This window comes from Aquila chrysaetos, chromosome 17, assembly GCF_900496995.4.
Source record: "Aquila chrysaetos chrysaetos chromosome 17, bAquChr1.4, whole genome shotgun sequence".
Lineage (NCBI taxonomy): Eukaryota > Metazoa > Chordata > Aves > Accipitriformes > Accipitridae > Aquila > Aquila chrysaetos.
The window spans coordinates 29,268,090-29,290,478 of NC_044020.1; the positions used below are offsets into that span (position 1 = coordinate 29,268,090).

Here is a 22,389-nt window from a genome sequence, read left to right on the forward strand (position 1 = left end):
CTTTTACGATATGTACACTGGCACTCACTTCTGTCTGAGGCCGTCTGAGCTTTGTTTTAGAGCCGCTGCAATATGCAGGAACGGAGCCACAGCATTAAGCGTGAAAGCTTTCTTGGCCCAGCAGGGCAGGGAAGAAGCTGCTCGGCCTTGGGTTCTCATTCCCGCAGCTTTGATGGAAAGCAACGGTTGTTTCTGGAAGCTATTACAAACCCAGTTTGCAGGCTTCGAATGCAAATAAAATGTGCTTGCCTGAAATGAGATGTTGAATGACGTGATGGACCAGGGAGGTGGGAGTGCATGCACCCAAGGCTTGAGAAAATGGGGAGTGGGCAGAAATGTTAAGTAAGGCATTACGTAAGTGTATAACTGATATATAACTGCATAACTGAGATATAACTGCTGTTCTGATCAAATGTGGCTAACAGAGAAGAGGTGATGCAGCAAAGCAGTAGCAAGTGTTTACAGTAGCTTTTTGCCTCATCTTAAACGTCACCCTCTCTGGCTTTTTTTCTCTTTTTCTAAGTTTTCTAAGCATCCATAGTTTAACATTTTCACCTCCACCTTCTCTCTGTGAAAGCTGCGGCGCTCCACCTTTTGCAGGATCTGGCAGCGGGCGGGATCTGTGCACATCTCCCCTGGTTGCAGCGGGTTTCTGCAGCCTGGGAGGCGGATCTGAGCAGCAGGCGAGGCAGCAAGTGTGCAGCAGCGCGGAGCTGCTTGACTTTGCCAGGCAGACCAAGCAGGCCTGGGCTGCAGCCTGGTTTTCTTCAGTCTTGGCTCCTGCACCGCTCTAGATTAATGCACTTTTTGTCGTCCCGTCCCCCCCCCCCCCCCCCGAAAAGTTTGGTATGAAGTCCAGACACCTCAGGGAGTGAAAAAATGGCCTCTGCTCTGACTCATCCCCTGGACGCACCGGCCCGTCTTCATGGATGAGAGAGGAAAAGCTACCTCACTGATTTCAGAGAGTCAGTGAGGTGCCGTGAGCGTGGGGGAGAAGAGCTGCAGCCCCATCGCCCCGCCGGCAGCAGATGAGCGGCACGGAGTGAGGTCCCAGGCTATAGGGGGAAGCCCCTCTGCAGTGAGGGGACACATACAGGTGGTTTAGCTCCAGCTGCAGCCTTTCCTATAGCAGACAATGCCAGAAATACCAAGGGAAGGGAGTTTTCTGAAACCTTACAGGATTTCAAGCAAAAGGGTGCGTCATTTTTGGGAAGCATCAAAAACTGTGATGTAAATGCAAATTATGAGTATAAGTCTCTCTTGTGGAGACTGGTGGGTCCATCGTGCAGAGCAGTGTACACAGAGCTATGTGAATAATTCCCTTTTTTAATTAGTTTGGAAAAAACTGGAGAAAAAAAGTTTTGTTCTCACTCAAAGCAATTAAAAAATATCAGGTTAAAAAAAAAAAAGATTTGGATCAAACTAAATATGTTGTTCAGCTTGAGAGGCAATAATTGCTTTCAAGATGGAGACCTTTCAGTTGAAGGACATCTTAAACGCACTTAAATGAAAACCAAAAAGACTGATCAAAAACGCCAGGAAGAAATTATCCTTTCTCTGACCCTTTCCTTTTATTTCCCCATTTGGTTTTTTGGCATGAACAGTCTGGAATCCACAAAATGTTTTCTTGGCATCAAATCTGTGCTTTGTGTTGGAAAAAGCTTCTTCTGGGTTTGGTGGGGGATTTTTTTTGTTTGTTTGTTTGGGTTTTTTTCCTGGCCTCTCCCTTACTGTGTGCACAGGGTAAGTTACAGCCCATTTCCCAAATTGCTTCCCGTGTCCCTTCTCCACTGGTACAGGTGAGGAGAGATCCCCTCCCTGGGGATGCATGGGGTGAAGGGGGGGCTGTAACCCCAGTGCACGGTGGAGGGGAAAGCCCAGTATCCTCAGAGAAACACGGAGCTGTAGCTAGAAGACATCCAAACTGGGCTCCCACACTCAATTCTTGCCTGCTTGGGTCAGGATGGAAGCCCACACCCTGCTCCAAAAAATCTTTTACTTGATTAAAAAGGAGCCTGAGAGATGGGTGGGGGAGAAAAGAAATAATTGGGATGCTCAGCCAAGCATTCAGCACCCGAAAGGAGGGGGGTCACCTTCTGTCCGGCATCTGCAGCAGGGGGGCTGCTGCAGGCGATGCAGCAGAGCCAGGAGGAAGAGGAGGAGGAAGGGCAAGATACTAAGGCGTGAGTAGCAGGGAGTGCCCGGGCAGGCAGCCCCACAGGCGTGCTGGTGAGAGCGGGTCTGGTTTTCCCTGGCTGGAGCAGCTGGGCTAACCGGAGATCCCCCCCCACCCACGGATGCTTCCCGTGGCACCGAGCCACCGATTTAGCAATTCCCTCAGAAGCAGATAAATAAAATCCCATCTCTCCATCTAGACCCAGGGCAGGTGCGAGGTCGGGTGCCCGAGCAGGTCCGCAGCCCGGGCAGGATCCACGATAACGGCCTTGGATCCCCGCGCCAAGGCGCGGCCGGTCTGCGCGCGCGCACCTGCGCGCCCCGACGCGTTAAAGCAAGCCTTTATTTGCACTGGTCAACAGTGTTTACGGTTTCTGATTGTTTTCAGCTCAGGCCAAACGGTGTCCACAGCCTGCCCAGGTGAGTCGGTAGCGCTGTGGATGTAAAGAGCTCGCCGCACCCTGACCTGGAAGGGCTGTTCTGGCTCCAGCTCCAGCAGCCGCAGCACTGCCAGCCTTTCCATGCGTTGCCCGCGGCTGGCCCCTAAGGCTTTTTGTCTGTATTATATTTTAATTGCCAGAAAATTCAGCAGGGTATTCGGAGAGTGGAGAGTAATAAAAAGCTAACTTAAAAGAGTACGTTAGCTGACAATAAAGGTAATATCACTTCCTAAACGTTTTTTTCAAGGCATCAGTTTTGATGAAAAAAAATTAATGTGTAAGAAATTCAGACTACAGGAATATAATGAAGCTACACAACAAAACCTCCAGTAAAGTATCTTTAGGGAGATTCCTGTTTGCATGAGAGTATTCACATTTAGGCAAAATCCAAGTTTTCACTAAAAATGAATTTAAAAAACCAAAAATCTCACACTCGTAGTTGAGGAAATAACTTAAAATGAATGTGACTAGGAGTCACTTCTGCCTGACCCTCTACAAAACCTGCAGTAGCAAGGTTAATGTCCCAGTTCCCCTCAGCTCTTCCCGCTGTTCAGGTGGCATGTGTGATGGCCACAACCAGGAGAGCTGCACCGAGGAGCCCGGCCGCCCCAAGGGGTCCCAGCTGGAAAAGAGGTGCAAGGTGGGGCGACTGGCCGCTTACACTGCAGGTACCTGGTTGAATTTCTTCCTTTTTTCCTTTTTTCCATCAGCAGCGTGGCCAGATGGAGGGCAATTTTAAAGCTTCTTTCTTCCTCATCCTCCTGGCACGAGGATCTCCCGGTGAGAGGACAACTGGCTCTGGCCCTCCGGCCCTGACCTCGGGGACGTGGCCACTTGTCCTGACAGCCCAGTAAAAGGGTGTCCTGTAACGGAGGTCCACCGGCGGCACCTGGTGTGATTTTTGGCAGAATCTGCTCGCCATCCCCAGCCACGGAGTACAGAGCTGCGTCCGCAGGCAGCGAGGTGGGTGACACCTCCACCAAGGGAGCACCTCCAGGCAAAAGGCAGTGGCATGGCCAAAGCAGCGCAGGGCGAGAAAGCTGTGCCCGAGCTCGGGTCCCTGCGGCCAGGTGGGGTCAGAGCGGCCGCATGCCCCCAGCCACGGCCACGGAGGCGCCCACCCCTGGGGCTGGGTGCTCCATGGGGAGCAAGTGCTGTGGCTTGGGCTGCTGGAACGGGCAGGAGGCTCTCGGGGGCCTGCCCTGCTCCGAAAATCGGTGGGCAGTGACAGGCAAGGTCTGCCGGGATGGGTTTTGCACGTGCTTGATTTTCAAGAGCGTGCTGTGGAAGGTCCGTGGGCTCGTTGGGTTAATCTTAAGTCCGCTGGGATGAGTACAACAGCACTGTAGTGCCTTGTATAAAATGGCTTGCTCTTTAATTTGGGTTTGGGGGGTTTTTTTGAGGTTTTAAAATATTTCTACAAAGCCTTTTGTTGCAGCTGCAGCATTCTGTTTCCTTCTCCTGATATCTGAAACTGCTGGGAATTTGCATAGCAAGCGTGTGTGATACATGGCTGCAGAGAGGACCAAAACTCAGCAGTATTCGTTTGATAAAGCAGCAGCTTCCCCCAGACCAGGCGGCGGGAAATTGCTGTCCACTGAATTGATGGATAACACCCCCCCCGCCCAGCACGGGGTTCATCACTGCTTCTCTGTAATTTGCAAAAAGTGCTGCATCCCAAGGACCATCTTTTCTTCATCAAATGCTCAAAACATTATTTGATATTTTCGTGTAAAACCAGTCATTCCTGGTTTGCACATTTTGAAAATAAGATAAGATGTCTATACTGTTGTGGAAACATGGGCCGGTTTCACCTCAGTCTGGCTATACCTGTTCAATGCAAGCCCTACTCAGCTCGGTTCCTCTGCCGAATTACTCTGTTTTCTCTCCTCCCTTTGTTTTCCCCAGGCCACGGAGGGGTCTGACCTAAAGCCTCCCAGGCTGGGAGCTGAGGGTGACCCGACCTGGGGCCGCTCATGCGTTGCTGCTGGTGGACGTGGCTGGGCAGGGGCCGGGGGGGGCGGCTGCATCCCTCCAGCGTCACGGTTTCGCTCCCTCCGAGGTGCAATCGCCGACCCCCCCGGGGCCGCGCGCGCCGGCGGTCTGCAGGGAGGCCTCGCTCCCGCCGTTGTCCCACCGGGGCGGCGACTGTGGCACGTCAGGGGTTTCCCGTCCCGTCTCGGCCGTTTGGCTCGGCAAGTCCTGGCTCGCCGTGGCGAGCTGAAGATGTTCGCGTGTGGGCGTAACCTCTTGGCGCGCCTCTCCCCCAAAACGTGCCTGGGGACCCCCCCTCCCGCCCGCTCCCTCGGGCTCCCCGGGGCGGGCTGCGGTGGACGCTTCTTGTCGGCAGCGCTCTGCCTCTGGCTCCTCTCAGCCTCCTCGTGCGGGGTGTCCCTCCTCCGAAACCGACGTGACTGCTTCACCGCTCGCAGCCCGTTGCCGGCCCGGTAAAGCACCCTCACACCCCGGTGCAGGGCCGCGGCGCTGCCCGGTGTTCGCCGCAGATGCCAGGACGGCAAAGGAAGCTGCGCTGTGCTGGGCACAAGCGGCTCTTGGGTACAGAGCAGGCGTTTGGGGTTTTTTCAGAGTTGATGTCGGCGGGTTTTGGGTACAGCCTCTACAGGGATAATTCTCTGTGTCGCCTTTTAAGAGCGACTTATTTTTCTGCTAGTTTTTCCACGGTGGGCACCCCGTTGAGGCCGCTCACCGGGGCATCCTGGCACCGATGGCCCTGCCGCCGCCTGTGTGTGGGCTGTGACATCCGCTCAGCAGGAAAAGCCGCCTGGCTTTTCCTCGGGGAAACCCCCCAAAACCCAATGCTGCCTTCCCTCCAGCACGGGGCCAGTGGGCCGGAATGGGCTGTCTTGCAACACGATTTCCTACGCTCCTGCAAATGATGAGATAAACCTTCAACAGGAAGGAAATACAGGATAAAACAGACACTTGGTGATCCCCAGCCAGAAGCATTTGGGAAGACAGACCTGAGCTGTGGTAGGTCAGTCACTCGAGGTAGCACTGCAAAGCAAATGATATTGATTAGTTTACAAATGGAGAACCGAAAACGATTTTGGAGATGCAGATGTGCAAATACATGCCTATCTAAAGTGAGTATTTAATTTTCCATTAATAAATTTAGGAAGCCTGCAGTGAGAGCTGGCCTGAACTCAATAGATTGTACTTGCCTGAAGGCAAAGGCAGTACTTTGATAAGTGGGTTACGTTCAGACGGTTAATAATACTCTGAACTGCTCAGCTGAGGGGAAGGGTTTCACTTCTTGTGAGAAACTCCTTTGAAATGACGTCATTGTGTGTCCAAAATACACATACTTTTGAGCCATGCCTGGTTTTGGGGCTGCACCATTGGCCATCCCAGCTGATGCAAAGTTAGGTGAAATGCAGCAAATTTGGGCAAGGGACTGAGGGGGACCCTGGTCACAGAAGGGCACATCTGCTGGAGGGAGTGCTTCAAGTACTCCCGTCTGCTCTTCAAAACAGACTGGCTTTGGAGGTGAAAACATTCAGTTCCTCAGTGTGCTGTATCAAAGCAGAGTTTTGGAGGATGGGTGAAGACCAAGCAAAGGCTCTGGGTTTCTGTTATTGGCACGCGTATCGCCGAAGGAGAGGGAGCGCGGCGGCGGTGTGCGGGAACTGCTGGTAGCCGCCACCAGAACGTGAGGCTGCGCTGACCGCACGTGGTGGTGGGGCTGCGCCTGAGCCGGTGAGGTATTTCGGCCCCTCTCAGACACGGGTGGGAGCGAGAGGCCAGGCCACCCCCAGCTGCGTCGGGGGGGAGCCGATGTCTCGCTCGCCTTTTGGACCAGGGCAGGCATCACGCCGCGGCTTGCTCGCAAAAGAAGGATGCCTCAGTGCGCGTGGTCTTGCACGTGCCACCCCGGTGCTGCAGCTGGGCACGCGTGTCTGGCTGGTCCTGCACCGGTCCTGCGTGGTGCAGCAGGGACACCCAGCTTCTGGGGGGCGATGGTACCCCGTGGGCACGGAGGGCCACCAGGCACTGGCGTCCCCTCGTCGGGCAAAGCCGTGCACAGAGACGGGGGCAGAGGCCCTGCACCCCCTTGGGGCCTTTCCTTATTTGTTTCAATCATGACAACATGATTTACTTTATCTATAAATATCCCTCTGCGCAGGGAATAACGCGCCAGATGACATTTTCCAGATGGTCTCATGTTCATGGGTGAGGCAATCCCCTGGCATCATTAGAAAAGGGAAAATGCGATCTGCGAACCCGCACACCATTTCGCAAGCAACTTTAAAATAATTTTATGTCCATCCCTGCTCTCAGGACAGAGCAGAAGGAGTCCACTCCCCGTGTTGTGACATGTGTTGCAATTCCCCAGCTGGGACCCAACACCCCGCGAAATCCACACGCTGCAAAAAAACTGTCAGGCAGACTAGGGTCGGTGGCCTTTCTTCTGCCTTTTTTCCCCCTACCCTTTTCTTCAGAAAAATGCTTTTCCTTAAAAGTGGGGGGGGATTTGAGGGGTAGGAGACAGAAAACTTTGCTGCTGTTCCTTATTATGGGTTTTGGTTTCTTTTTAATTTCTTAAACTTGCTTCAAGACTAAGCTATTCAAGGCAATCGTTTAAAAGTTACCATTGCAGTTCAGAATGCCCTGTATTTTTTCAAGGCCTTTGGAAGGAGCATCCTGACCAGGCAGCGCCGCTGGACCGTGCCGTCGTTAGCTGCCATTAAGTTGTTCAGATGAAGCAATGTGCCTCTTGCAGCCGGACAGGCAGGATCACCCAGGTGTGCCGTGAAGCTGCTGGCCAGCTTCCCCGGGAGCCTGGTGATGTCCCTGCGGGGTGGGCTGGCTGCACGGCCGGGTGAGAGCCAGAGCTGGAAAGCAGGGCGCCGAGGGAAGGGCTGAGTGGGAGCATCCCACGCAGGACCCGGGTACCCGCTGGGCGCTCAGAGGTGCCGCTGAGGTGCGCTGCAGGGGTCAGTGGGGTACATCTGCCTGCTGCGGGCACTCAGAAAGAGCTTGGAGAAACCGGATCAGCTCCATGGGTAGGTTCCTGCGCGTGGATGTTACCCCGTGGAGGAGGGACAGCCCATCGGAGCGGCGAGGAGACCCGGGATCTGGAGCGGAGGGGAGCAGGCAGAATTAGCCAGGTGCATCATACAGGCGTGCAGCAGCTTCGTGCTGACTGCAGGAACTCAGGGCACTAGATGCAGCGTGCAGGCCAAACCCTGGGCTGGCAGAATATCCAAATATTTTGTGCAAATCCAAACACAGTTTAAGTTTTTACTGTAACAATGGATTGATTGGTTGAGTTATTGGGAAAAAAAGCAGGAGGTGAGACAATAGCTTGAAACAAGCACCCCCTCAGTAAGTGCCTCCAGGTGGCCGAGATCCCACCTCTAGGCTTCCAGCCAGGACACGAACCTTGTTCTGACATTCAGCATGCAGAGCCATCGGCATCTGAGAGAAACCCTTACTGTCCAAAATTAGGAAGCTACTAGCTAGAAACCAAAGGTGTCCGTGCACCTGGAATTATTTAGGTATCCTCGAAGCCCCAGGAAGGCAGGAGCGGTCTCGACAGCTGTTTTTACATGTTAGTGGAGCATGTAAGAGCACAAGAAGGCAGCTCTGGCCTCAGTGATCGTGACAGCTGACAGCACTCGCTCCTGTCCCTGATGTGCTGGCAGCCACGGGCGTGTTAAGAGGCTCCCCCGGGTCAGCTCTTTCGGGAGCTGCTTCCCAGGGCTCTGCACCTCCGTGTCTGGCAAAGGCAGGGGCTGGGAGCCGGCGATGTGTAAGCGAGGGCGGACGCTGCTGGGGGACAGCACCCGGACCGCGTGCGCTGGCAGTCACCAAACCCTCGCTTCCCCACTGATCTCTGGGCCGTTGCTTATCCCAGTGCTCTCATCGCTACCTGTGCGGCAGCAGCACCGGGGTTTTGGGATGGTTCTCCCATCCCAGGGAAGCTGGCAGGGCCATTTCCAGCTGCAGGAGCAGGTATGTTGTGGGGCGGCTGTCCCCTCGGCAGGAGGTCCGGCCACGGGCAGCAAGCACTGCCTCGCCACAGCCTTGGCCCTGTAGTTGAATGGAGCAGAAGGGGTGTAAAACACAGGAGAGGCTTTGCCTGGCATGTCTGTTTAAGAAGAGGAGCCCTGAAAGCCCTTAGGGTGCAGGGAGGGTGCAGAGAGGGCACAGCGAAGATGCACCAGGAGAGACCGACCTGCAGCTGCCTGCTCTCCACGGCGGGTGTATTGCCAACTCATCCACTTTGGAAAGAGCTGGAGCAGCCTTTTTTAGGACCTGTGCCTTTACTCATGGAGTAAAAGGGCTGGGAAGAGGCCAGCACAGGGGCCATGCTCCCAGCAAACGATGCCTCCAGCTGGGAGATCTCTGCTCTCAGTGCTGATTTATGGCAGGGAAGTCCCTACTGCCGCTGCTCCCAGGGCCAAGTGTTGCATCAGAGCCAAAATTAGAGTTGTGGCTCCTGGCGATCCTGGCATTTGCCGCCTTAGACACTCTTGAGGAAAATGTGGGGAGGGTATGAGTTTCTACCCCCCCACCCCCCGCCCTTGGAGATGGAAATCACAGCTTGGGAAAGGTCCTCTGAACTTCACCTGCCCAGGACACGCGCAAGCGTGGCCTCTCCAGCTGACCGTCCCCAAACCGCTAACACCACTGCACACAGCTCTGCTGTTTTTAGCTTCATTTTATTTTAGGTTCATTTTATTTTAGTTAACCAACTGCAGATTGGCTGTTATTTTCGCTCTGAAGCCAGGGAAAGCAAAAATTTGCAATGCTTATCGAGGCTCCCCTGACCGGCGCAGCTCTCCAAGCGAGCTGCCTGCGGTGGGTGAGCCCTGAGCGGCGGCAGCAGCTTTGGGGAAAGCGTGGGCACCTCCTGTTTGCACCGACCGCAGCTTCACGGCGCAGGGGACGTCTGCCGTGCAAGACTCTCCTAAGCCGGCCCCAAGGCTGCGCCTGCTCTGGGCTCTTAATCCAAGCAAATGTTTTCCCAAGAAAGGGAGTGCCTGTCTTCCCAGGGCTGGGAGGCCTCGGTGCCAGGAGCCCTGCAGTCATGGCGGTGTGATGAATTCCTAATCCTCCCCTGCCGTTGTAAGCAATGATGTTTTTTCCTTCTCTCTCTGTTGTACCAAGGGCTTAAGGCAGACCTGTCTGCTGTTAGCAGTGAATACACGAGTTAGTTACTCCTGACCTGTGGGTAAGAGCAGCGCGGTCCTGCCGTGTTTACTGATTCTATGACGACAGCAGAAAACCACTCTGGTTTTCATGCCTGCTCCTCCTTCCTCATCAACTCAGAGGTGGCTAGGACACGTGATTAGAGGAAATGGCAAATATTACCCATGGGCTACCAATTCTACTTTTCAAATTAAAACCAAATGAAATTAAGCCCGACACAATACCCAGGAAAGATATTGGGATTGTTGAAAGACCATTAAGCTTTAAGGAGAAGATGAGTTGCAGAAAATATTACCTAATCAACGGCCTGCTGGCGACCAGGAAAACCTCAATACATATCAGCAGTTCTGTGTGCGAACAAAGGGACTCTATTTCACTAGTTAAATACTTACTTTAAACTTGATAAGTGCTGTGTGTTGGCATTGGTTGTCTCGGGGGGAGTGAAAATCTTCTGTGGCTGTTTTTCGTGGTATTTCGGTGGGTCTCTTAACCCTGCTGTCATGCCCCATCCTGGAGCTGGACGGATTTCACCGGGGCCAAGTAATTTCTGGTTTGTGGGCGTTTTGGCTTATACAGCACCTCTAGCACATGGCTAGGTCACTGCTTAAGCACCTGCTAATCTTTCAGACTCAGGCTCTGGCCTCACGCTCAGGAGCCTGGAGCTCTGCCCAGCCGGACCAGCGGGGACCAAGGTGGGACTGAGGAGGGATACTGCTGACGGGAAAACAAGACAGCTCCTCTGGAATTAGCCCAGACAAACGTCAAACCCTTTGCAACACACAAAGAAGTGGAAAACCCCCTCTATTACACAATATTTCTGTGAGCTGGCTGACTAGCATGAATGTACCCACGCCTATTCCCCTACTTGAGTCTTTTTTGCTTGTAGAAGTTAACTTCAGTGGCTCAGAAATCTCTCAGTCCTGCGCTGCTTTCAAACTGCTACAGGTTTCATATCAAAATGGTACATCTACTTCAAGTCAACAGGAAACTTTTAGATTAAAACGTCCAACTCCCCAAAGCCCAGCACTCAGACTAGACCATCCACTTTCTGGAAGGTGCATTGGGACCTCGAGGGAGCAGCCCCAGATCAATAACTAGCCAGCCAGATTTTTTGCAAATGGACCTTCTGCATCTGCCTATGTTTATAGTCCTAAATGTATTTTACTTCCAAATAGCCTCAGAGTAAAGAGTAATTCACATTTGAAGTGTAATATTTAACTCAACAAATACCCTTAAAACCCACGTTGAACAAAGGAGTAGCAGAGGACTTCATTAATGACCTTTATTTTTGTAGGAACACAGTGGTCAGTTGTTTTTAGGACCACCCTCACCATCTTAATTACATCTACACCCCATGGTAGGTTTAGGTGTGAAAAACAGGAGTACTTTATTGCATGCTGCACTGGAGCTGGGAAATGCTACAACTGCTTTCCTTATGTTAGGAAAACTCCGTGTTACGCCTGTGGATGGTAATATTAGTCTGATAAGCAGTAAGCATTAACAAATACAGGGTCAGGGGAGAGTCAAACACTGGGTGTTTGTGACTTAATCTTGGTGCCCAGATCAGAATCACCTGATTTATGGGAACGGGCAACTCTTTCCAACTACAGCTTTACAGATTTGGGCCCTTATTATTAGCCACAAAATTTGCCCTAGAAAACCATTGCTATAATCGGTGGAGTCAGTTTGGGATTTTCCAAGGATCCGGGGTTTTCTGACATTTCTTTCAAACTGGCCTTCTGGCAGGAAGGAGTGAATTTTAGTGAATATCGAAAATAGAAGAAAACGTGGTGCAGGGAAATAAAGATGGACAAAAATTTTCCAACTTTGACACTTTCTAAGCAAATATTTTTCCTCCAACTCAAAACAATTATTCCTTTTGAAACATTATTTGAACTTTGAGTTATTTAAATACGATAGAAATTAAAATTATTTGATACAATAAGCATGAAACTTTTAAATATGATCCAACCCAATGTGGAGGTGATTATTAATTCAATACTCTTTTACTTTGGACTTGGGCCAGGGAAAGCTTTTGCAATCTCAGGCTCCTATAGAGTGGGGAAAAAAGTCCTTGATTTCCACTACTCAAATGTTGCCAGCTGTTCCTGCGCCTCCCCTGCAGCCAGCTATAGATACACGGGCATCACGCTTACTGATTCCTGTCCGGAGTGAGCTTGGCCGGGTAGAAAGCTGAAGCAGAGATGCGCTTGGCCCATTTTTGTGCAAAGCAGATGGCTCCTCGCCTTTCATCCAGCTGAACGCTCTTACACCTGTGGTAGTACATCTCCCTTTGGGTTTAAATTACGTAGCAGCCATCCTGCCTTCTGTCTGAAGGTACCGCGCTGTTCCAATTTCCTTCTTATCACATATTCACTTCTAATCCGCTCGCTGGACACAGCGCTTACCGTCATGCTCGACTCAATTGGCAAAATTTATCAGAGTGCCTCCCTCGTTGGTGCATACTAATCAATAAATATGATGACGTCCTAACAACACCAAGCTAATGCTTCTAAAAGGATTTATTTGTATCTGCCAACTTCATTTAAAAAAAAAAAAAAATCTCTTGGTAGAGGCTCAGCAACTTCATTTCAAGGGCCGAGTGTCTGCTAGCAAAACCATTCACTGTTGGTTTTTTTTTTTTTCTTTTCCTCTCACAGAAATTTGATTGAGAAAACCCAGCAACAGGAACACGCTCCAGTTTCGATTGCGTTGTGGCTGATTGGGAATACCATCCCTTTGGCACCGTAGCACAAAAAAGGCAGGTGGTTTAAGGGTCTCAGTCTGCAATCTGGCTCCTGTCAGGAAAAGACCGGACAAGGGCTGGCGGCTGCATCATGAGAGGGTTTGATCTGCTTTTCCGAAGGGAGAAGAACGCTTCTGGTTTGCTTAAAACCAAAGCCAGAAGAGATGGCAGGAGTGAAGCCAACAGCTGAGGTTGAAAACTGGGAGGAAGGAGAGCAGATGCAGGCGTCTTTCAGCCCGGCCACTCAGTCACCGTCTGCAGCCCCTGGGGACGAGCCACCCCCTGATGCGAGCCCGTGAGGAGCTGCCCGACGGAAAGGTGGGAGCAGCACTGCACCAGACATCTCTGGTGCCTGCCGGAGGCAGGCCTTGGGCAGGGAAAAACAGCCCCGAGGGCAAGGCAGAGCCCTCCGTCATGCCCATTTACCGCTTCGGGCGTTTCAGCTACACAGACATCTAGGCTACAGCCTGTGCATCAAGGAAAAGGTATGTACAACAGCAGTAAAGCATGTATAGTATCTGGGAGACTGACACCACGAGGGCTTAATGACCCCGCTGGCCACCTTCCTTCCCCCTGAACTGCACGCAGGTGACCCAAAGCCTCTGGCGTGTGCTGCTTCTTCAGCCCCCATGAACAGACATGTGTCCTTCCTCCTCCTCCCACCCCGCTCCCCATCGGATCTCATTGCTGAGTGCCAGCCACACCACGCCCTTCTCCCTCCCCGCCTTCGGTAAGCCGTTTACTTATTTCCCAGGCTAAGAGACCGGTGCCGTAATTACGTCTCTTTCAGAGGAATAATTTTTGCATACGCTCTTGCCAGCACCTGACGCACAGACCTTTCCAGCAGCAGGACTCAGCCCTGGCTGACAGCTCGCTGGCTTATTTTGAAACAGGGATGAAGATGAAGCCACCTGTAGTGTCATAGCAACCCTCCCCAGCGGCTGTCCTCTCCCAGTTCAAACCGAAGCCACCTCACTGGCTGACAGATCAGGTAGGAAACTGCTCATCAAATCAAAACCAGGCTGAAAGCACTTAAAAACTGTTTACTGAGGTGATTTGCAGCTGTGAAATTAGCTCACAGGTGATGCTGTTCTGCCAGGTGCTTTGAAGGATGATTTGCATGGTGCTGTGCTCTTTAGGGTGGCTGGGGTAGGTCATTTACCTCCTCCAGCCTGTCTCGGCTACCTGAAACCCAGCGTACCCCAGCTCTGATTTGCAAGCAGGGCTGGCTGGCATCCTTGGGGTGCTCGCCAGGTCACTGCCTCCTTCAAGCACGGGGGCAGCTGTGCCACTTGCATGTCAGCGCTTTAAGGCAAATCCAAACCAGTGGCAGCTCACGCAGGGCTGTAAGCTGACAGTTCAGGAACTAATGATAAAATGGTCCAGAGGCACGTGCCTGATCCAAATTCTGCTGTTTAGATATGTCTGCATGTCCAGAGACAAAGACTTTGTCGTCCCTGCTGTAGTAGCCCCACAGGAATTAAATCCTGGCTCTGGCAATCTTCTGGAGAGATCTCCGGGCTTCAGATCCTCCTTCCCCACTTCGTTACCGTTCCAGAGGGTGCCTGTGTACGGCAGCGCTGCAGGTACTGCACTTGCCCTGCGCTTTTGCCCTACCAGCTCCCGTGATGTAGCTGTTTGCCCCTGAACGCACCCAGCCCAGGTTCACAAATCCCATCTCGCCTTCCCCTGCGTCCGACGCCTGCTTTCACTCAGGGACCAGGTGAGGAATAGCACCTCTGGGCTCAGCACCACGGGCTGCTGAGGGTGCTGCCCGCACAGCTCAGAAGTGCAGAAAAACCAGGTTGGGAAGGGACCTCAGGAGGTCATCTGGTCCAAACCCTTGCTCCAAGGAGGGTGAGCACTGACACCTTCAGCAGCAACTCTGTCTTGTTAATCTAAATGCTGCTCAGTGGGGCAGACAAAAGTACCTTGAAGTCCGTTTTAACTTCAGATTTGATTAAGTCCTGTTCTTATACAAGAAATGGCTTAACATTATTAAGCCATTACTGCAGGGGGGAGCAGTTTCAGACTACTAAATTGTGGGGAAAATGTATTTTTTTTTTAAAGCAATGTCAACATTTCTTTCATGGAAATGTTTGTCATAGGTACACTGTTTTGTAACATGTAAATAACATACTGTATCATGGGAATTGTAAAAAACAGGGCTGGAAGGCATCTCAAAAGAGCTCATGTCCAAGCCCTGCTCCAAGTAGGATTATCTCTATCTAAACCGTTCCCGATTATCATCTAACCTGCTTCCCAAAATCTCTGGTGATCTTCCCGTGCAATTTCCTCCACCCTGTAACAGCCTTCCAGTTAAAAGTGCTTTTCTAAATGAAAGCCCACATTTCCCTTCTTTATTCGCGCTCATTAAGAACTTGTTAAGCAATCATTTGCCAGGAATAATTTGGGCAAAACTTCCTTCTGCCTGAGGGTAGATATGAAACTTGCTTTGCAACATGTAAGCAGCTCATCTGCGGGCTGCGTTTTGTTTGTTGTTTTTTTTTTTTAACTAAAATTTTCGGTTTCACGTCTTTGTTGACTCGTGTCAGCTTCCTAATCATCTGCCTCGGCGTCAGACGATGTAGGAAGCGCCCACCCGGCCCCGCTCTTCCTCCCGCCCGCCGTTCGCCAGCCCTTCAGGCCGTCGGGTCTCCAGCCGGCCTCGGGTTCATCCCCCGCTGCGGCCCCGCCGGCCGGGGCCGTGCGCTGCCAACCACCGGCGGGCATCCCGACTCCGCTTGAGGTATCGCAGCGTGACAACAGGTAAAGTTGCGATGAAAAGCGTGGCTCGGATTACAAGCTCCCGACCGGCCGGGGGGTAAGAGGAGCAATTCCTGGAGGTGGGGGAGAGAGAAAAAGCCGTACAGCGATTTAAAACGCCTTGTTATGAAGGGAACAAACCTGAGAAACCCCAAAGCCACCACCCCAAAAGCAGCAGAGGCCCTGCCCGGGGAGGTGCCGCTTCCCGGGGCCGTCGGGGGAGCGATGCCGCCCGCTGCGGGGCTCGGGCGCCGCCGCCGCCGCCGGCCCCCCGTCTCCGGCGAGTAACGGCTGCGCTTCCCCGCCGGCTCCCTCCGACCCGACGGGGAGGCCGCGGGAGGGGGCGGCCGGGGCCCCTCCGGAGGCGGGACCGGCGCGGGGGGCGGGCGCCGTCGGCGATGCCCGGGGTGACGGGGCGGGGGGGGGGGGGGGAGCCGCGCTGCTCGGAGGGCGCGGAGCGGCGGCCCCGGAGGTGAGGCGGGGAGGCCGGGGCTCCGGCGCGGCGGGGGGACGCGGCGGGTCTCGGGGGGGGGCTTCGATCTCCTTCCTCGCTCGGGGGGAAGGTGTGTTTCTCCACGGGGAACTCTTCCGCGAGCAGAGCCCGCCCGCACACGTCCGGCGCGGTGCCGGCCACCGGCCGCCCCGCGGGCAGCCCTTCCGCGCGGGTCGGAACCGACCCGCCGGCGGGACGGCGGCTCCGCTCGCCCCGTCGGGCGCAGCGGCCGGGAGGGCTGCCGGGCCGGGGCGGGCAGCGGAGAGGAGGCCTGGCAGCCGGTCTGCCCTCAGCCGGGACCCCCGGGCGGCTCCGAGGCGGCTCCGTGCGGCCGCCGTGCCCGGTCGGAGCTCTGCGGGGAGCGGCTCCTACGGTCCGGGCGGACGGGGAGGTCTCCCTCCCGGCGGAGGCAAGGCTTTTCGGCTGGGGTTTGCGAAGGAGAGCTTCTCTGGATCCCCGCGCGGCTTTGTGAGGGTTTCTGCTGCGCAGGCATCGCTGTCGGAGGGAGCTGGCGAAGGTGCGGATGAATATAGCAGCCGTGGGGACGGGAGCGCCGCGTACAGTGCCCGCCTGTGCTGCAGGCTGGAAGGGCTCCATCCCGCTCGAGGAGGACTAGTCCCACGCTGAAACTGCAGGTCCAGGTGAATGGCAGCAGCACAGTGGGAGGACAAAGAGAAAAGGGTCAGAGAAACGTGGAATTCTTCTCCGCCAGTGGCGACAGGCTGGCTTGGGTGAGAGGGTGGAAAGACAGCAGCACTGGTGATGGGGGTGTGTGGGGGGGTGTGTGCAGGTGGCCGTCATGTTCCCAGGCAGACGCGCCCTGAAAAACATCGGAGTCTGAGCAGGGATAAAGTCTGAGGAAGAGAGCGAGAGACTCGCAATAGAGCTATAGAAATGCTTGCGGGGGGAGGGGAGAAAGCCCCTGTGAAAGAGGCATAAAAAAATACATGACTCTTGTAACTGTAGTAAGCTAAAACTAGCAATGCTGCTGAAAGAAGGCGAGTTTAGAAGCTTTGGCTGAGAAGGAACTATCCCAGTTAAACTAATGTGTTCTTTCCTAATGCATGAGGGGTTGCTCAGAATAGACTGGATGTTTCTTAACCCTGAAGAAACCCTCTCTAGCTTCTGCTGAGCTCCAATGGGTTTGCACTATTATTCATGGGTTTTGTTGCCGTGGAAGTCAGAGGAGCAAATCTTACAGAACTCAAATTCCCTTTTTTTGGTTCTTGTAGCAATTCCAGTAGCGTCTCGAAGCATGGGCTCTGTAGGAGGAAGCACTGACGAGGGAGTCGGGAGTCCTACGTGAATGCCCTTATCTTGTTTGCAAGCCCCTCATTTGACAACACAAAAACCAGTCATTCTTGAGGGCTGGAGGGCGTGATCTTGGGTGAATAGCAATCTGCCTGCTGTCAGTTAGTTTTAGGTGCGTCATTCAGGTAGCAGCTGGTAGCTATGTCCCAAGTTTTCCTTCTCACGGGACTTCTATTGGCTCTCAAGGCATTGGCTGTCTCCATCTGACAGTGGCTCTAATGAAGTTTTTCTTGCTCAGGAGTATCACAGGGCCAGGTTCAGTAGGTGTGGACTGTGAAGGCCTCGGAGTACAATTTGGCGTTACCACAGAGCTAAGTTCAGTGATACTAAAAGGATGCAGCCTCCTGGCTGCCTGTTCTTGCATCTCTCTGCCAATATTTGTGCCTGTCTCACCCTGCAGTGGAGCAAAACCAGTTCTGGGAGCTATTCCAGTAAGAAAATAAAATCCTTCAGCAGAGCTGGCTTTTTGGTGCTTTAGCTTTCAGGGGTAGTCACAGCAGGGCCAGAGGAGTGTCAAAGAAGAGCCCGAGGAGGAAGGAAGTGGGGCCGCTTTCTTCAGCAACAGTTAGCCATTGCCTTGGTTTTCTTGTGTCATCAGCGGATACTTTGGCATGAGGTACTTAGGTGTAATTCTACTTCCATCTTACTTTCGTTGCATTTGATTGGTCGTGGGTATAGAGAGAAGCCACCCTCTGTCGCAGTTACTATATAAAATCATACAGATGTGCCTGTTCATATATAGAGGGGAGACCAGATGAGCAGTGTATAGCGCTGGATACGTCTTGCTATCAGCGCTGCTGTGGTTTGGATCAAGTTCCAGTATGTGATGGCAGGAGAGATTGGGGACACCCCTCTTGTCTTTACTGGAAGCCCCTCTGTAAATTAGTGTAGCTGTACTATCATTTAGCTCCCTAAGGGTTGTGCTTCCCATGCTTGTTAAAAGCTTGGACTGTGTCTTCTGGCTTTGAGATCCCTTTCTCTGCTCTCTTCTGGGGTTGGTTTTCTTCACAGGCACTCCTGACCAAACAAACACTTAAAACTCCTTACTGGGGTTGCTGGGTCGTTCAGATTCCGGAACAGATTCACAAATCTTATTTTGGGTGGTGCTTTCACTGGGAGACAGGTGATATGTTACCAACTCACTTCTTCGTTTGTCTCTCTGGCTTTTACAATTATCTTAAACCGGGGCTGGGAACTCTGCCCAACAGTTTAAATGAGGTCTGGTGGAACTTAAGATTATGGCATTGTGAACCAACCACTGCTCTGTAAGTGAAGGATTAAGTACAGTCATGTTAGTATTTAGATTTTTCTGTTAAAAAGGAGAGTGTTCACACTCTATGTTTTTGTATAATCGCACAGGACCTCCTGTCTGTGCAAGATACATGGGTTAATACCTCCTGATCTTTAACATGTTCAGCCTTGCAGTGGCTCTTTCAGATAGGAAAGTACTTCTTCCATATTCGCAGGAGGAAGGTTGTGTTAGAGACAGAAAAAGAACCCCTGAGATCCTTGAAGAAACTTAGACATCGACTTCACTGTGATCTCAAGTTGGAGGTGAGATTTTATGCTTCAGTTTTAACTGACCTGTTCCTTGGCCTATAAGAAACCTGTTCCAAAGCAGCAAAACAAATAGAAATCCCCTGAATCCATGTGTAGTCTGCTGTTGGACCATCTTTCCAGCATGTCTCTGGGTTTTAAAAACAGAGAAAGAAACTGTTGTCCGGATTAGGGGAAGGAAAAATCACTACATATTGGCCTATTAGGCTTGAAGTGTTTAAGTATTGGTATGCTCTGATATACTGTATGTCTTCACTTGTTAATGCTGCTGGATGCCCAGTCACATACGTCCAGCCTCCCCGCAGAGGTGGACAGACTCTTCAGTACCTTCCCTCTGTTTTGCAAGATCTGCTGTGAAGCCCTTGCATAAGCTTGTAGGCAGGAGTAACACTGGTGATTAACGGGATTTGCTCACTTCCTGACCAGGCGTAGTTCTGACTTCCGTATTCTCATAGTCTCTTTATATGTGCATGTCGTTCTGAAGAGCTGCTCTTTTTCTAGCCATGTGCCAGTGTTTTCTTGAGCTGTGAGGGTTAAAATAGTGTTTAGACTTAATTTTATACGCAGTTTCCAGCCCTGTTATACAATAAGTGTGCATGGCTTTCTACAAATACGCAGTAATAGGAAACTGCTATTTGAAAGCTGTTGGTGGCAAAGAGCTGTATCAGTTTGCTAGCTGATCTGCTGCTAGCATCTGTCCCTTTTGTCTGTTTGTCCTTTCCAGCAGCTTTCCGCAGCCAAAGTCTGCCTTCTCTTTTAAGTATTGATGAGGGGTTTATGTGGTCTGTTTCTTGAAAGCTAAAAGCTGTGAGGTACAAAACCTGCTCCTTTCAGGTAAAGAAGACCCAAATGCTAAGATCTAGAAAAAAGCGTTGGGAAACTTCTTCACAGGATGCAGAGTAAGATGCTCCTGTACAATAGTACAGAAGAAGGGGAGATACCAGTCTGACTACGCACTGTAGCTGCGTTCCTGATTTTGCCAGTGTTTCTCTACCCAGGTCTGTCCATAAATGCTCCTGCTCCCCTTTGTGCACCGCGGTGACCCTGGCATCTCCCCTCGCTCCAGCGCTCTCGTCGCGTTGCTTGGTGCTCCCACCGAGACAAAACCCTTCACCGCTCCTCCAGGGACCTTGGTTTGGCACAGTGGAGCCCAGCACGCCGACGCTGTGTGGTGTTACCCCAGCAGTACGCTGGGGAGCCACGGGGGGCACTGGGGAATGAGGGGGCTGGGCAGGCCCACCCTGACCCACGCCAGCCCCCGGGAGCCGAGTGGGGCAGCCCTGGGGCGCGGTGGGCTCAGGCAGGAGCCCCACACGAGACCCGGCCACGGAGGTGACGCAGCTCTGGGGTCAGTCTGTGGGGCAGGCTCTGGGTTGATGGGGTACAGGGCCAGACGTAGGCATGGCTGTAATGTCAGGGGCAAGAGCCTCAGCTTGAAAGCCCTCTCCACGTTTCTCAGCTCCCTCCCGGTTCCCTGCCTGCAACCCGCCTGCCTCATACAGTGCTTTCTTCTCTGCTGAGCAATTCCATCTTCTGTCCTGCCTCACGGGTCAGGGTTTCTGGGTTGGTGGTGCTTGCTGTCGCCATCTCTGATTGCTGGCGCTGTCCTACGTAGCTGCTGCTCCCCAGCGTCCCCGTGCTGGGCTAAAGGGCCACGGCAGAGCGGGGAGGAAGGTGTGGAGCAGAGTGACGTGCGGGAGGATGCACCTGCGACGAGGAAGTGAAGGGGCTACGGTCCACCGCGGAGGGGTGGATGTTCAAAAAAAGAAAATGACGGGTGTGTGCTTCAAATTACCACAGGGCTTTCCGAGTTGGGAGGCAGGTTACAGCTTCCACATCACTGGGGTGCTGTACTCTGTGGCTGGCAGTGCTGGCCAGCTGTACAACACCTAGTGCTGGGGCTTTGCAGTATGTTCTGCTGTTGTGTCTGGCAGGTGCGTGTAAATCTCACCACTTTATTCATGAAATAGGCATAGAAATCTCAGGAAGACACCAGGCTGTAGCGTGTTACTCTTGCTTATGAAGCTTCTTGAAGAAATCAAGATCATTTGAGGTCCTTGCAAGGACACATGGAGTCTTGTATTTCAATAAATAGTCTAAATACTAGCAACAGCTTTTCATAAAGTTAAGAAGAAAATTAATCTTCTTGGGGCTTTTTGGGTAACCTCGGGTGTCCCTGAGCAGGTGAGGCCTGTGGGGCTGAGGAGCAGATATCCACCAGAGGGTCCTCCTGCCCTGCACCCCGCACCTTGGTGGCCTCGCTGCAGCGGTGCTGCTCCCACCTGCAGCGGTGCTGCTCCCACCTGCAGAGCTCCCTGGCAGGCTCTGGGAAAGCTGCGAGTCAGCAATGACGCTGCCCCTTCAGCCCTGTATTTGTTTGAGCAGTTGAGCCCTGTGTTCGTTTGAGCAGGCAGTCACGATTTCAATAGTGGAAATCTCTGCTCTTGGATCGGGTAGCTAAATTCTCTACATGAACGCTGTGTGGAGTGTGAATAGGAGTGCATTCAGGGCGGTTACGTATGATCCTGATACGCGCTGGTTGAGCGAAGTGCAAATAGCATATTATCATGAAGTGTGCAGAAGTGAACAGAATCAAATGCAATATCTCTTGGTGTTTCATATGTACAGTATTAGTATTGAGGGAAGCCTTAATAAGCAATAAACTTTAACTTAGATTCAGATTGTGTAAAAAGTTAAGGCATTTTAAATGTGTTAACTGTGGTACCTGGTGTACCCTTTGGAAAGGCCACCGTGTTTCCCCCTTAGGCTGTGATTGTGGGAATGGCTTCGTACAAACTGACCCGCAACTGCTTCTGTACAATCTGTAGCACAGGGGCAGAACCAGAAAGCTCCAAATGTGAGTCCTTTGTCTACCTTTCTGCTGCAGGCTGCCTTATTTCAAGGATTTCTAGAGACCGCTCTTGACCATAACTCTCCACAGCGCATAGGAAGAGATGTTCTGAATTGTTACTATTTACTGTCCTTGGCAAATGTGCTAAACTTGCAAGAGCAAAGGGGTGAAAGCAGAAGGGACAGTGCAGAGCAGTGCTGTGTATGGTCTTTGGACTGAAAGACACTGCACACTTTGCTTTGACAATTTGCGTAGTCTGTAGATCTTGTTTTTTCCTAATTTGTTCTTGATGAAAGCTTTGCAAGCTCTAATTTTCCATTGTGATTGTAAGGAAGGAAATGCTTATCTGTAGCTGCTCTGAAACACAGTAACTGGGAGCTGATTTATGTAAACTTTCAGGAGCTTTTTTTTCTTTGGTTATACTTAAGGGTGCCTTAACACCAAATGTATTTGATGGGAATCACGCCCACTGGTTATTCTAAATTCCCTTAGCTCTAGATTCAAGCTTAATGTATTTAATTTTGGTGCACCAAATGTTACTTAAAGCCTACCTTGACAATTCTCCTTTGATACTAGTTTGAGATTTTAAGACTTCGTATACTTTCTTGTGACTTATGTTTCCAGTGGCTTTTAGAGGAAAAGCTATAGGTGCACCCCCAAAAAACTTGTCATGGCTTTCCAAGAAAAACAAAAGCAAGGGCTGAAACCTGTCGGCAGAGAGGAATGGAATTATGGATTTGACCATCTCCACGAAGCAGGAGCAAAAAGACTCTGGCTCTTTAATAAATGTTAATCTGGGAAAACATCCTGGACTCAATGTTAGGGAGCGTATTTAACAAAGCATTTAAAACCAGTACTTTACCTGACCCATGTA

The 22,389-nt window shown here is 52.0% G+C and overlaps 1 protein-coding gene and 1 long non-coding RNA gene across 4 annotated transcripts in view; both read left to right on the plus strand.

Annotated features, from left to right (window-relative positions):
* Positions 1-12,467: 12,467 nt before the first annotated feature.
* LOC121233881 lies at positions 12,468-15,168 on the plus strand. Its single transcript, XR_005934185.1, has 3 exons — positions 12,468-13,022; positions 13,328-13,528; positions 15,093-15,168. It is a non-coding gene; the product is annotated as an uncharacterized LOC121233881 (long non-coding RNA).
* A 521-nt stretch (positions 15,169-15,689) lies between these two features.
* The window catches only part of LOC115352503 (lactosylceramide 4-alpha-galactosyltransferase-like), a 29,399-nt gene continuing 22,699 nt past the window's right edge, over positions 15,690-22,389 (plus strand). The window contains exon 1 of one of the 3 annotated variants that reach the window (XM_030040796.2): positions 15,690-15,775. The gene's annotated coding sequence lies outside the window, so the exon portion shown is untranslated. Of the gene's footprint in view, positions 15,776-16,336; positions 16,438-18,572; positions 18,662-22,389 lie in introns of those variants that run through there. The other 2 variants (XM_030040797.2, XM_030040795.2) reach the window with 2 other exon arrangements.